Below are 15,997 nucleotides of genomic sequence, written 5' to 3'. Positions count from 1 at the left end.
CCGCAAACTTGGACGGCGCCGACGATATAACTCTCGTCTCAAAGCAAGAGAGGGGGATTCGTTCTCCGCATGTGTGCCTCCGGACTGTTTCAAAGGGTGTGCTGAATTTTTGCTTTCTTTCACGACATCTTTAGCCATCGCGGCGGTGCACTTAAAACGAGGCTTCGGGTGTCCGTCTCATCGGTTTCTAGGCAGGATGTCTTCAAAGGCCGCACGCGCTTCTTCAACCCTCATATTTCTGGCCAGAATGAATCATGTTTCAAATGTTCACCTGTTCCCCTTTTGAATTGACCTTCTGGGCGTACCTGCGGGATCTTAACTTTCATTCATTCATCTTCCGACCCGCTTGATCCTCACTAGGGTCGCGGGGGGTGCTGGAGCCTATCCCAGCTGTCTTCGGGCAGTAGGCGGGGGACACCCTGAATCGGTTGCCAGCCAATCGCAGGGCACACAGAAACGAACAACCAATCGCACTCACACTCACACCTACGGACAATTTAGAGTGTTCAATCAGCCTGCCACGCATGTTTTTGGAATGTGGGAGGAAACCGGAACACCCGGAGAAAACCCACGCAGGCCCGGGGAGAACATGCAAACTCCACACAGGGAGGCCGGAGCTGGAATCGAACCCGGTACCTCTGCACTGTGAAGCCGACGTGCTAACCACTGGACTACCGGGCTGCCGGATCTTAACTTGTTGAGCTGAATCAGTGAAAACAATTGACTGGGTTGGGAGGGTGGTGAGGAATAAATAAGTAAATACGTCTGTGTGCATAAAACAACACTTTCCACACAATGTTCGACAAACAAAACGCCGAGCAGAGAAACCGCAAGCAGAGTGAAAAGTCATTCATCCGCACGCTTAAACAGAGCGGTGACATTGACACGCAGTTGCAGCCTGATGCCACGCCGATGTATAAATCATGAGCCATCCGCAGACATCAACATGTCTGCCCGTGATCAGAGTCATTCCAGCCACTTAAGATCCTCCATATGCAGGTATGGCACGTATGCGATCGCATTCGTTTCCCACGTTAGTCGTTATGCGATCGACCAGGGGGGGGCTTTGGGTGCACAGCTTTCCCTCTTGAGAATTGACCCAGCTTTCAGAGTGGAGTGTATCAAAACCTCTCTGTGCCCCCTCCCCCTTGCAGCATCAACATATTATATATATAGATGTGGCAGACCCACTTTTCTTGCTCTTTACAAAGACATAGTACAATGACGGGCTGCGATAATCGACGTAACCTGAGAGAAGAGGTCATAAATCCAAGTAAATGTATTTCCCGGAGGCCCAATCGAAGTCGCGCGGTTCCACAAACATCACAGTGAAGAGGGACGTCCCTGGCGTGGGTACAAATGAGCCTTTTGCACGAGCGCAAACAGCTCGTGACCATCAAGAGACTTCTGGGGTTGCCGTCATAAATGGATGCGATCCGGTGGGGCTTTGGTCGCCGATCGAGATCATTAGAGACGTGATGAACCGGAAGTAAATAGCACATATGGGGGGCGGGGAGCAGGTAAAAATCTGCTGGCCCCAGAGGCTGCTGTCTCTTGCTCAGCGTGTGGCAAGACAGTCAGTGGGCTGCCTTTCCTCCGTCTCCGGGGTGGGGGCCAAGGAGGGGGGGGGGGGGGGGGGCGCAGACACCGTCTGTTCCGCGTCCTCCCCTGCGCGTAAAACCAGCCACCATAAAAGTGACAACCCTCGCGTTCGTTTATTGGTTTAGAATCGATCAACACTTGATTCGTCAACTGCGTCCGGGTCGACGAGGGGTGGCGGGGTTGTGCATCGCCAATTGATTAGAGACGTCAACCCAAAAAAAGAGCGCGCCAGCGGACGCCAAATTCCAATTTGTTTGCATCGAGACAAACGTTCGAACGCGGCAATCGCGCCGAGGTTCAATCAAGTCATTTCAAGAGGAAGTCAAATCGAGTTGGGACGATCGCAAATACGCAGAACGCGGCATGGAAAACGCGCACGTTGCAATTAAATCGCTGGAGGTTTACGCTAAAATGATTTCTTTCGGGGTGAACATCGGAAAGGGACAGAAAGGGGCGAGAGAGCCCCCAAAATTGCAAACGACGACAAACTGGCTTTTCTCCTCTCAGTCAGTCTGACCTCTGCTGAACGCGCTCGAATCGACAAGAGGACGTGCAATGATTTGGGCAAGCCGGTCGTTCGTTTACCTTAGACGGAAGATCTTGGCCGAATAGTCTCAAGTTGCGTCGCTCGCGTCAGTGTGCTCCGGTCCTCTCCTCTGTCGCGTAAACCCGAGTCCAACCAACGGGGACGCGCGCGCGCGCGCGCGCACACAAACACGAACACACACTCGGGCTCGCTCTCTCTATCTTGATCGCGCTCTCTTTTCCCCTTTCCTCTCTTCTCGAGCAGCACGACTGATAATCGAGCGTTCACTTAAAAAAAAAAGAAAAAAAAAGAATCGTTTAACAGTGACGCCTCTAAAATGTGAATTTAAGACTTGCCCAGCCATCAGAGTACGGTTCAGCATGCCAACCCCTTAAATCGATTCTTTATAAAAATAAATACTTTAAAAAAATGCTTAATCATGAAACACCTCGGGGATATTTTGTTTTGAGACAAACGGTGTGAAGCAATTGTCCCCCCTGAAAACATCCTTTAACTTTGCTCCACAAATGTTCATGCGTGTCACAAAATATAGATCGTTTTTTCCCTTCATTCTGGGCCATATAAACAAATGTGGACAAAGAGATGCTGCCTCGTTTGCTTTGTTCAGTGCGCAAGAAGAAGTGAGAGTTGTGGCCCGACATTCCGGCGTGTACCTGCTCTCAATACCAAGAAGAACATCTGTCACGTTGCGTGATGGTGGACCCCAAAAAGCAGGCAGGAGGGAGGAGCAGGGTGAACTTGATGAGTTGTATTGGATAAAACACAGAAAACTAAATCCAAACCAAAGTCCTCAAAACAAAAAGAATCCAAAGTAGCAAACCAAAACCATGACTGAGGCAAAAAAACTGTCAATAACATGGCCTAACCATGACAAACCTACATGACGGCCACAAAAAAACAAACAATGACCCGACACTGAGTGGAATTAGATAACGAGCAACAGGTGTGCAGCTGCAGGGGGAGCCCTACAGTGCCACCTGTTGGTCACAAACAATCATGACAACATCGCTGTGCTGCTGATTTTGCTTTGCGGATCCGAGCAATTTCCAAGTTCCTGATTCATCGAACTCTTATTTTTGTGTCATTTATCAAGTGATTTTTTTTCCCCCCCTGATAGCCGGAAGTTGGATTTCAAATCTCGTCATAGAACTTTTTGGCATTTGTATCATGATTGACTAAACGGAACAAGTTGACATGCACGAGTGTGTCATCGTAGTATTGGAAGCCTTTGCGGTTTATCATTAACATGAATATGCACACTGAGCCAGCAGCTGATTTAAACTCACGACTCAGACCCTCTTCGTCATCATTATCATCATTATCATCGTCACTTCAAATATCCATCAACTCCACTGCATTTACCAAAGACTAAATTCTATCGCCCATCCATCTCTCTCTCTTTCTCTCTCTCTCATAGAATTTTTTTCATTGTTTTTTTTTCCAATGCTTCAGGTGTCCGGCGTCCACTTTACAGTACAATTGTCGATTGATTCCAGCCGACGTCCTTTGAAATAGAGGGAGAAAAAGAAGGTGATGGCTGGAATAGAAAAGAAGAAGGACTGCATGACAGAATCACAGGACAACAGGCCTGCCAGACAACGGCGCCTGAAAGCACGGGTTCATCCACCCGGCAAGAGAATGCGCGTGTGCATGCGCACGTGTGTGCATGTATGCGTGAGAAAGAGCGAAATATAAAATGATCAAAGTATCCAACGTGAGTCCATCCGCTGTTTCTTTCCGCATGCTTTGATCATTTTTTTCCCCCCTTTGGCCATTGCTAAGGCCACTTTGCTTTTTTTTTTTTTTTTTTTTGGAGCCCGGAAAGTCTGTTTTGCCATGTATGTTTGGCAGGCAAAAATACTTGGCCACGCTGTAGCACCAAGTTGGCTATACCATACGCAGAACCAGAAAATCACTTTTGGGCACGGCATCAAGAGACAACATGTGCCGCACTCAAATTCAGCCTGCGTGTCTTCATGGCATTCTTTTGGGAGTGTGTGTGTGTGTGGGGGGGGGGTTCTCACACTCGAGTAACCATGTCTGACTGCATTGGAAAGGTTGTCTTCAACTAGATTACAGGAACCTCTATTTTCAGAGAGCCTTCACGGTGGCTTTCCATCAGCGATTGAAATGGATGTTGGTGAAATAACAAATTTTCAAGGCTTCGGCCTTCACTCTGCTACGGTGATGAATTGAATTGTAGTTGGGGGCTGGGGGGGAGGAGGGGGGGTGTTCACGGCCATGAGAAATGTCATTTGGAAAAAAAAACAGCGGCAGCAACTCTTCCCAAAAACAGCGATACTGCGGAGCCTGGATTAGAATTTGGCTGGTCAGTAGGCATGAAACACCGTGACCATGAAGGAGTTCGGGTCAAAGTTCAAGTACAAGTGCAGTCTCATTACTCCGCAGAGCTCCTACTACTCTATGGATGTTGGTATGGATTTTTTCATTTATTGCCTTTTAGAAATGTCTGTGTATTTTGATTGGCTAATTATTACAATGACAAATTCCTGAACCAGCGTTGATGCCAATACACCACAAGAGGTTTGTCGGCCGGCGCGACAACATGATGGCAACATGAATTGCCGCGGCCAAACCACAGCTGCAACCCGGTGTTTTGTGGCTTGTTAATGAGCGTTCGAGTTACCACACTGACATCAAGATGGTAGTCAGGGCCATAATTATTCTTTGCTATCCTTTTCCCGCAAATGTCCCGCGCGTGCTGGAAGCCGCTCATCGAAATATACGTGCGAGGTGGCGGGAAAAGCGGCATCGGGTAAGCGTTATCGACAAGCAGGTAAGCTTCAACTATCCTTCCTGCCGCAGGAAACATTCAGCCTCCTCGGCAGACGGACGGGAGGAGAGGCAGGCAGAGTGACAGATAGCATGACGGAAGCAGACGGCTGTGCGCTTGCATGATGGTGGTCCGCATCTGCGGTCCGCTACGGCTTCTAACATACCCGGAGCAGTCGGGATGGCGTAGCCGCCGCACGCTATCGTACAAAATGGAGTGGAGACAGACGGATGCCCTTCACTCTGTTGGGAAGATGGCACACCTCTGCACACACACACAAGCGAGCACAAACATCGTCCTCCTCCCCTCCACCTGTCTGCCCCTTTGCTGTCAGGCAGCCAGACAGGAGGTGATGTTTGCTCCCTCGAGCGCCGTCGTCTTCTCATTGTCGCTCGTCCTCGTACGTACGTCCTTCCCCATCCCTTCCTTTCTATTATGTGTGCCATTTAGCGTTTAAAGTGCCGCCGTCCTCACAATAACGCCGCAAAGAGTGACGGCTCGGCACAGGCCGGTCTATTGGCGTCCGCTCATGGCTAGATTCCAGATATGACAAAGGGGGGTGGGGGGGGGCTCTTTGCCAGAAGAGAGGCCGGAGCGATTGTCTGAATGCGAATGACCATATATGGAGACATTATTATTGAAAGTGGGCTGCCCGGTAGTCCAGTGGTTAGCATGTCGGCTTCACAGTGCAGAGGTACCGGGTTCGATTCCAGCTCCGGCCTCCCAGCGAGGAGTTCGCATGTTCTCCCCGGGCCTGCGTGGGTTTTCTCCGGGTGCTCCGGTTTCCTCCCACATTCCAAAAACATGCGTGGCAGGCTGATAGAACACTCTAAATTGTTCCTATGTGTGAGTGTGAGTGCGAATGGTTGTTCGTGTTCTGTGTGCCCTGCGATTGGCTGGCAACCGATTCAGGGTGTCCCCCGCCTACTGCCCGAAGACAGCTGGGATAGGCTCCAGCACCCCCCGCGACCCTAGTGAGGATCAAGCGGCTCGGTAGATGAATGAATGAATATTATTGAAAGTCAAGTCAACAGTATTTCTCGAGCACTTTCAAACAGCCATCGCTGCATACAAAGTGCTGTACATGGAGCGATTTAACATGCACAATAAACAGTAAGACGAATCGGTAATAATAATAATAATCGGTAGAAAGCACCAAGCAGTAAAATCAAGAACAAATGATATTCTCATTTCTGGATCCTCGTTTTTTTTGTCCCCCGGGTTGAATGAAAGTCAACTTTGGGGAATCAATCGTGTCAGCGTCGATCTGTGAAAGTCGCCTGAATCGGATGAGGAAGATGAGAACCCCGCGGAGAAGGGAAGGCGGCTCTGCGGCGCTATATCGGGAGGTTGTTGTTCACAAATATTCCAAGGGAAGTTTTCGCTGTGGGTTTGAAATGGAAGGGCTGTGCTTGCAGTCCAGCTGGTCACACTTGTACATAATCGCTCTGTTGATTCCATCTGGCAACGTTCGGACCAGAGCGTATCACTGCGGGAAAATAAATGAAGAGACCGCTCTTGTTTTTTCAATGCACATTTTAAACGGCGAATAGAACTCAATGCGTATTTGTTTGGACCAATATCGCAATGGTGAGAGACCGTGAACGAACCACATTTCCCACCCTCGTGTCACAAAAGAAGCAATTCGGGCCTTTGGGATGAGACGGTGCAGTTCTGAAAACTACCGATATGATCATCAACACGGAGTGAAAATCCAAAGGTCGATGCATTGTGTTCGGGGATGACCTCCATTTTAGTCCGATTCAGAAACAATTGTCCCGCAGGGGATTAAAGAAAGAAGTACGCCAAAGTGGTGCCCCCCCACATCTGCCACATTGCCGTCGGGACATCTCTGTGTGGAGTTTGCAAGTTCTCACAGTGCTCGCAGGGGTTTTCTGCGGGTACGCATTTTTTTCCCCGTGTGAATGCGAGTGATTCAATGGGTGTTCACGAGTGACAATTATGAGGATTCGTCTTGAGAAACTGCGATACATCCGGAAATGTTTGCACAGGGCAACCGCTCTAAATAAAGACCAACACTGGAGTATGCGCACTTCTGACATTTCTTTTCATGGGGTGGCTTGATAAATGAGCCAATATTATATTTCAAGTATATGTGCCCGTGTCTTGGGTTCATGCATTTTTACTGGGAGGATGTTTCTGCATTTTTAATAGTGTGATCACAATAATATACTCGGGGTAATAACCTGCTAACTCCAAAACCGGAATATGCTATCAAAGAAAAGAGGATGCATACATTTAGACTCATCTAAATAAAAGATGCAACAGTGCCAAGAAGAATCATACCTGTGAGCATGACGTTAATACGAAAGCGGGACAATTACTTACTTGGCCGAGAAATTATCCGCATCGTGATGAGATGAACGTTAGCGGCTTTGCCGAGCATATTAATTGTAGTGTGCATCCTGGAGAGGAAGAAAATATGCACAACGGGCCTTCCGCAACCAGATGCGAGCTGTCTACCAGCTGGAGCTCAAATGCAAAACAACCTGTAAAGAGCCAAATGGAACCTTGAAGCAGAAGATATTGTTGACACGAGCAAGCAGCTGCACCACCAGAAGAGGAGAAACAGGTAAAGCGGCCGCGCCGCTGGCAAATTCAGCCTCGTTTAAGCCGCTACGGCACGCCGAACATTTTGCAACACCTTAAAGGGCTCCCTGAGAACTTCAACAGCCTTTTATGTCAAAAGTACAGCAGGTCAAATACTTTACTTCCTTGAACAAGCATGAGAAGAATCTCATCCGTCAATACCTCATCACTTCACAAGGTGATGCATGCGCAGAATGGGATTAAAATCGAATGAGAAGTTTCGATATACAACATGAGGGAGTCTCATGGCAGACCCCAGAATGTGAGCCATCACCACCTGCAGAAACATTGCCATTCAAAGATGGCACAAAACCAATGAACAGCGAACTGACTTCAAGTGCAAGAATTCATTTTGTGCATCTTCACCCCCCTCCCCCCCTCGCTACAAAACTCAAGTGGTGCACCGGTAACGACCTGTTCAAGGTGTAGTCTGCCTTCCGACCCAAGTCAGCTAGCATAGCTCTCCAGCAACTCCGTGAGAATCGATTTTCCTATGTCTCAAAGCAAAGGTGACGCTACCACTTTCCTCCAGCAGATGGCAGCGCGGAGCCAATTTGTTGTGCTGAGTCGACGGGCAGAAGCGTTCGACAAGAGTCTCAAAAACATCATCTTAATGAGCCACGCAGCAGGAGCAAAAGCAAATAGAAAAACAAGAAATGGCGGCTGGTGAAAATGCTGCGGCATCTTCTTGCCCACTGATGGCACTGGCCAGGAACATGTTGTCAGATTGCACCACTGGCATTTGGCTGAAAATAAATGGGCAGGGTGTCCTTTTAACAGAGAACCTACTAATCACATGAGGACCAACACGTGTGCCAAACAGATCAACCATGACACAAGGTGGTGGTATCTCTGAAAGTCTTCAATTCAGTGCTCAACTTCGTCACGCCAAATCAAATAAAGTACAATGAACCCGATGGGGCTTTTTCAAATGCACAGCTCGGAAACACAGGGATGCAAAAGTCTTGCAAATTCTCAATAAAGCTCACCCTTTCTGCTCCAAAGCTTCCTAATGAATCAATTCATCACCTGGTGCTTATCAGCAGACGCGTAGTTTGTTATATAATAAAGCGAGAGGTTTGACAACACTGTTGAAAATACCATTCGGCTCGCTCCATTACATGGGTGACAGCTGATTAATGAAACGTAATACTGCGCAACATATTCAAGAAAGCTCATTTTCAAAATGACCTTGCGCATTATAATTCATGAATTCATGATCCAATCCTTCCAGTTTAAACACACTTCTCAGGTGTTCTGTTTCCGCTCGGTGCCTTCTTTTTTCACTGGGGCGACATCCTTGCTCTTCACCTTCCGGCAACTGCTGGCCACGTTCTTGGTCATCCAGTCCGCCGGTGGCTCTCGCAACTGCAACTCCTGAAACTCCTGCCACCAAATGGTCATACAAACGAATGTACTGTTCATGTATTTGACAGATAGCGATTCCTAACAATATTAATCTCATAATGTAATATGTATATTCCCACGTCCATGCTTTTTTTTGGCCCAATTGTCAAACCACCTACAGGCAAAACCTCTGAATGTATCTATCCACCTGTGTATGTTTGTGTGTGTGTGTGTGTGTGTGGGTGGGTGGGTATGTAGCGCACCATTTCCAATTGCAAAGTTTCTTTTAATGAATGCCACTTTCTGTGCGGAACCAACTTTTGCATCTGGCCCCTGGTATAGTTAGTTTTGAGCAGAGTGTTGCAATACTTTGTTTGTCGAAACGCGTTCAATGTAGCCAGAGGAGAAAAACAGACCGAGATGAATTTTTTTTCAAAGATAATGAAAAAACAGAGAGACCAACAGAAGAGAGCAGTGGACAAGAGAGAATAAACATACCTTCAAAACAGTCCAATGGTGAGAATTATTGAAGGAATTCTTCCCATTCTTGTATCTTATCTGGCTGAAATGACAGATTTGCTTCAGTGAGATTCACCTGCAGGCATGAGACCTGAATGACCGTTGAACTTGTTGAATTTATTTATTAAAATTTTTATTTTGTCAAGAGGTTGCGCAAAATAAAATCAGAGGGATCCTGATCCATCTTCTGAGTAGGCTACGCTTCCACTTGAAAAAAAATAATCCAGATATTTATATTTTGTGCAGCCACATGACGAAATCAAATTGAGGACATTCAACACACCGTTTGTTTTTCACAATTGATTGAAAGTGTGAAAAAAAGTTTTTGCTGAATTTACTCAATTTTATTTCATCAAGTGGTTTCATAATATACGATAATCTGGGGGAAATGGTGTGTTGAATTTACCGTATTTTCTGCACTATAAGGCACTTCGGCGTATCAGGCGCACCTTCAGTGGATGGCCTATTTTAAAACTGTTTCCATATAGAGGGGACACCGCATTATAAGGTGCATAGAACAGAAGCTGCAATCGTGCCTGCAGTTGCGTTATGCATCCACTCGAGGGAGCTATGCTAAAGTGAATACAATACAACACAGCCTTATTTGTATAGAACGTTCACAACCGTTGCAGCTGTAACAAAGCACTTTACAGAAAATTTAAAATACTACATCCAAGAAATCAGAATATTGATCCATATATATGGGGGAACATCAAATTAAAAGGCGCATCGTCGGCTTTTGAGAAAATGGAAGGCTTTCTGTTACGCCTTATTGTGCGGAAAATACGGTTTGATTTTGTCAAGTGGCGGCACACCATAGACTCGTCTGGATTTAGATGCATTTTTGAAGTGGATGGATAATATCTAATGGATCCACTTGATTTTATTTTGTGCGACAAACAAATAAAACAGAGTAAATTCAACACAACGTTTTGGGGATTTTTTTCAGTGTAGTTGGAGGCCTCCATAAAAGAAGCACCACTTATGAGTATGAACGACATCTCCCTTGCATACTTGTTTATTTGTGTACTTTAGTGCGCTTGAATTGACTTGATTTGGTATCATTTGGTTATTATCATTTGTATTCTCTTGAACATGTTTCATTGAATAACCATCCAAATCCATTTCATGTCCTGTTTAAGAGTATTTGACGTAAAGGCCACATAATAATAAATACATGATCAACTTTAAAAGTAAATTCACTTTAAAGCAGCTCTTTCATCGACATAAATAAATAAATGCCTTTCTCAGAATTTCCAAGCACAACGTCCCTTAATGCATTGTTAATGTGTGAAACGTCTGGAAGCCTATCCAGCATCTTAAAATGTCAGATTTGAATATTCGTGTAAGCGCGCGTGAGGTGTCACCTTTCATCTCCAAGAGTACAGGCACAATGTCAACGTGCCAGCTGATTTAAAATAAAAATTGAAAAAGACTTTTTCTGCGTTCCCCCTTCCCTGTCTGCATTCCTCAAAGCCAAGGTTGCGCATCTGCGTGTGCCAGGAAGATGAGCCACCACACTGGAATACGAAGACAATCAAGACTTGGTGTGTTGGCATTAATCTCACCAGACTCATGTGGGAGACAAAAGCAGGTGTTCATGTGTACGTTCACGTGGAACGAGCCTGCAGGGCTACAAACACGGGAGGGGCAAAGTGAGTGATCATCAGGGTAATGTTCATAATCTTCAGTCATCCGAGAAGGGGGAAAATCAAGTTTGCACAAATTACATGCGGGTTAATCTCCCCCCTCCACGCACCCCCCGCAACAAGCCACACAGCCACCCGGCTCACATATGGAATGGAGTTGCCACTGGCTGGGAAGCCAGCAGTGATTAATCGCTCAGTACCTGCAATCAGACTAACAGTGATGGGGTGTGATGAGTGGGGGAGTCTGTGACAGGAATACAAAAACAGCAAACGGACCCAGTGATGGCGGAATGTGAAATAGTACGTTATTTTTTCCATCGTGTTCGCTTTGGCATTCATCAGGGCACCTTGTTGTTCCAGCTGGCAGAACGTAAATTCCAGGTGGAGCCAGATCTGTTGCCATTCTCCATAAATTGCTCGCCATTTTCTGACATTGAGGTGATTTCTTTGATCATTTGAAGGCTTACAAGACATTTTGGGGGTATTCCTTCTTACAAAATCCACAGCGCTTTCATTTTCTGTCTCCCTTCCTTTTCTTTCTCATCAAACAATCTTCCTCCACGTTCTCTCCCAACTCTGCATTTTTATTGATCGCTTGCCTTTATCGTTGACTTTCATGTCTTTTTTCTTCATCAGCGGGCCTCCATCTTTAAACATGACATGCAACCGCATGCGGTGGCCACAACCGCCACGTTTCCGACTTGCGTTTGTGTTTTGCCGCATGCACCCAAGTCAACATTGTTAGAGGGAATGAACATCATGCAACGGTAAAAAAATGAAATCTATGTAATTAGAGGAGTGACACAATCTGTGCGTTGTGTTATGCGGAGGGAGATAACGACCATATCTCGAGTCAACTCATTAGTTTCATCTGCAAAGTACTTGACAATTTGCAGCAATAGAAAAAAAATGACATTAATGCTGCATTATTACACCGATGTTTGTGGCACTGACAAGCAATATGGACCTCTTATGGATATTTTTATTGTGTAAAGTCTAGTGATCGTTTTGTGTGATAGCATGAATTTATTTCCCTCCCCACACTGAAAAAAAAATGTATTTGGGACAAAAATTGATATTGCATTGTATTTCTGGATCAAGACAGCATCAGAAAGCAATCCTGTCGCTGTCCTATGCATAAGTCTTTATGCATTGAATGGTGAGCTTGATTTTTTTTTCTAATGTGATGCCCACCGTGCACATCGAAACCACCAATCTAAGTGCTTTACGTAACGTTTTTAGAAAATATGCTTTTAGTTGCACTATTATTTTATTTTGACAAAGAGCTCACAGTCGCAATGGCATCATAATGACCTCGTCATAATAACAAGAGATTGAGATGCACGGTTCTGTGTTTACAGGCTCGGCGTTCTCGCAGTCTGCTTCAAAACAGTGATCACAAAACAAAATGGCTCATGAGCCAACCATTGGACAAAAATCAACAACCAAAAAAACGTTTTTAAGGAGAATGTGGCATTCACCAATGTCCATCCATCCATTCATCCATCCATCGTGAGAGCCAAAGTACACTCTGGACTGGTCGCCCATCAATCACAGGGTGCATATTGAATCAGAGAACTGCAGCTCTGGCCCTGTCAGAAATTTGTGTAGCCACAGTTAAGCCACCCCTTCTCCCAACATTTCATTTGATATTCCAAAATATGTTTCTCCGCTCCGCTATGTATCTGTCAAGCCCCCCTGTAAATAACCATCATCATTTTTTTGGGAGGAGGCCCGGGGGGGTCGATCACGTCAACAGTGATTTGATTGTATTTTGATATACGCAGTTGAATTGTCATTTCCTGTTTAGCGCATTTCACAAAAAGCTAACTTGACATTTAAAGTACCGCCATAGTGTGTTATGAAGTCACGCTAATCGTTCATTTTTACACCGGCAGCCCCCTTGGAAGAGGCAAAAGCTATGTTCTCCGTTATCCTTTGATGTCTATGAGCATTCGTGTTTGGCAATATTTTCGTGGAGAACGTTAGCTTTGTTTGGTAATTGTCTGTGTGCGGTCGTGAAATGTGTTTCAGCTCTGGCGGTGATTAGGCCGCAGTCACGGATATATGTTGCTCACAAATAAACGTCGGGAAAGTTTCATCCTTGCTCGGGAGGGAATGCTACACCCCCCCCCCCCCCCCCAGAGGGAAAAAAATTCTGGAGTCGTCCCCGCTTTCCACTTGGTCACTAGCAAGCACTCCAGAGAACCAAGTTTGTGTATACAAGCAAGTCAAAAGTCATTTCTTTATATGTCCTCTCGAATGTTTACATAAAACCTGCGTTGTACGCTGGACTGACCATTGGCGTCCGGCTCTGACGATGAATCCCGAGTGTGGACATAAAACTCATGCGCAAGATTCGCGACTCCCACTGTTCACACACACACGCGGGCACACGACTCTCCTTCGCTCTCCCTCCTCCTTTCAAGTCACTCACTTTTCCTCCATCTAGCAGATGGCTGACCCATCTGCTCCCCCCCCCCTCTTTTTCCTTTACTCTTCGTCTTGGGTGCTCCCTCTGTCTCCCAACCTGCTGTTTTGTGTTTCTTGAGGTCTCGATCCAAGTGAGGTCCCTGACTTTTCTTGACAATGTACACTCATGGGGGGGGACAAGCTTTTGCCTCCTGCATTGATGCACTTTCATGCACAACTGTTTGCTCGCTATTTTCGGCGTGTAAGGCGCCACAGTTTAAAGGCTTTCTTTGTCTAAAGTTCTAATTGAGTTTTCAATTTGTGTGTGCTTTATTTTCTGCAGCACATCTGCTTAGGTCGGCAAATTTGTTTATCTGTGCAGGCATCACACGTGCCATCTGTTTGTGTAATATCATGTGGAGGGAGGCGGGTAGGGGGGGGTCCGGGCGTCTGAGTATATAGTGGCTGAAGTCTACATTTCATCTCAACGTCACTGATTATTTTACTCCATTTGAATACAACGGTTCATAAAAGGAAACGCCTAGTTAAGGTAAATTGGAGTGCACCTCGTGACTTGTGTTGAGAAGGTCCAAAGCAATTTCCTTCGTTTCCTCTTGAACTGTGGTTCACCTCGCACCACTTCCGGCCATGTTTTCTGTGTGTGCTTGGATTCTACTGACAAAGTAATTTCTTCAAAACAAGACCCAGAAGGCTACAACAGTCATCATTGCTCTGTTCGACTTTCCTTACTTGACTGAGATCTCATGTACGTAAATAAAGACCTAATCAAAATGTGGTTGTTGTAACGATCTCAAAAGGAACTTACATTTCTGTAACTCTGATAATACAGACATTCAACGACTGAAATGTGTTGTTTTTTTTATTGTGTATTATTATTTTTTGATTGTTTATTTATTCTTTTAATCTTTTTAATGTACTGAAACTCGGCATTTGTGTTACGGGGCTGAAAGTAATCCGAGCGACTTTTAAACATGAAATTAGCCACATGAAATTCACGCTAATTGCATGCGGGCACTCGGTACATTATAGCAAATGGACACAAAAAAATATTCGAATGATCGCCCAAGTATTTGGAATTTTAGGGTGTTTTCCTCTTCATAGAGGCCCTCACTACAAAGCTTATGTCACTTCACGAGAGAAACACGTCATCCATAAAATACAAAAGACACGACATGTCTTGTCACATTACAGAGTCCGACTTTGAAAAAATGTGCAAGACTCTCGCACGGAAACGTTGACGTATTCATCGTAGGTAGAGTTCTTTGCCATGTTCTCTGACTGCACACTAGGAAGCATTGCTGCTTTAAAAACACTGTTGAGATGATGCTGTTAAATAGCCTGTTTAGAAAATAGAGTGTTTAGGTACACTTAACCGTGTTATTTTGCCTCCCCACACCACGAACCCGGTTAGGGACGATTAACGGGACGGGCGAAAACCATTATTCCGTCATTGCTAAGTCAGTCCTTAAAACTTCTCATCCCCCCCAAAGCATATTGAGCGTGCCTCCAGAATAGGTTCTATGATTCAATTCTCTTTTCCTCCACCGGAAAATGGAAAGAGCAACCTCTGCCTGGAAGGTTCGCCAGTAGCTCTCACTGTTTGAGTCGGTGCGTTCAGTGTTACTTTGACCTTGCCTTTAAAGAGAGCTAATGCCCTGCTGAGAGACGTGTGACGAGCAGCAGCTTCACACAAGCGCAGAGATGAACACACATTCACCATCACGAGAGCCAATGTGAATGGACAGGGAGCAGCACGTGGACAAAAAATCAGGATATAAAAGGAGGAAACTAGAAGTCATGTGTTTGCTTCCCAAATTGGCTCCCTTTTACCACCGCCCTGATTTCAAAGCGAGAAGCAGCAGCATGAAAATACAGTACACATTTTTTTTTAAAGGAAATACACACATGTACATGCACATGCACATAACGTTCACCAGAACAAAGCCTGCACATTTCAAATGTGAGTCAGTGATATTTGATTTCGAGACAGAAGATCTGTGTCACAATGTGATCACAGCCTCCAGAGGGAAAGCGGTGGGAATAGAGAGTGCAGAGATGGGACATTTTGTCAGATGTTCTGCTTGTTCAAATATTCTCCAAAGGACACAAAAACAATATGAGGCACATAAACAGGATGAGAATCAAGCAATTTTTCTACCCCTGACTGAGTGTGTGCATATGGTATGTGCATACGCCGGGTCGTTATGTATTCTACGTGCATAAATTTCTGTGTCAGGAAATATACTGGGCAGAAATAGCCTGGAGGCCACAAGGTGGAGCAGGACAGTGGAGAACATTTCGAAAGGGAGAGTCAAGAAGGTCACAGGCCTCGCTTTGGGCACCAGGCCAACTGTATACAAGTGGAAGACCGTCAGCCACTCATGACCCCCTGCGGTCAAGAGGAAACCACATGGAAAATAGGGCGCGGCAGGCTTGATGTCGTCCACATGGAGTCACGCTTCATATACAGATGCTAGCCCGCACGCGCGTGCACAC

At 45.8% G+C, this 15,997-nt stretch overlaps 1 protein-coding gene across 3 annotated transcripts in view; it reads right to left on the bottom strand.

The window, feature by feature from the left end:
- LOC127616915 (uncharacterized) overlaps nucleotides 1–2,379 on the bottom strand; it is a 108,018-nt gene extending 105,639 nt beyond the window's left edge. The window contains exon 1 of one of the 3 annotated variants that reach the window (XM_052088739.1): nucleotides 2,188–2,379. The gene's annotated coding sequence lies outside the window, so the exon portion shown is untranslated. The remainder of the gene's footprint in view (nucleotides 1–2,187) is intronic. The other 2 variants (XM_052088738.1, XM_052088740.1) reach the window with 2 other exon arrangements.
- Between the last annotated feature and the right edge of the window lie 13,618 nt (nucleotides 2,380–15,997).

This window comes from Hippocampus zosterae, chromosome 15 (genome assembly GCF_025434085.1).
Source record: "Hippocampus zosterae strain Florida chromosome 15, ASM2543408v3, whole genome shotgun sequence".
NCBI classification, from domain to species: Eukaryota; Metazoa; Chordata; class Actinopteri; order Syngnathiformes; family Syngnathidae; genus Hippocampus; species Hippocampus zosterae.
This window is presented reverse-complemented; position numbering and strand designations above follow the sequence as displayed.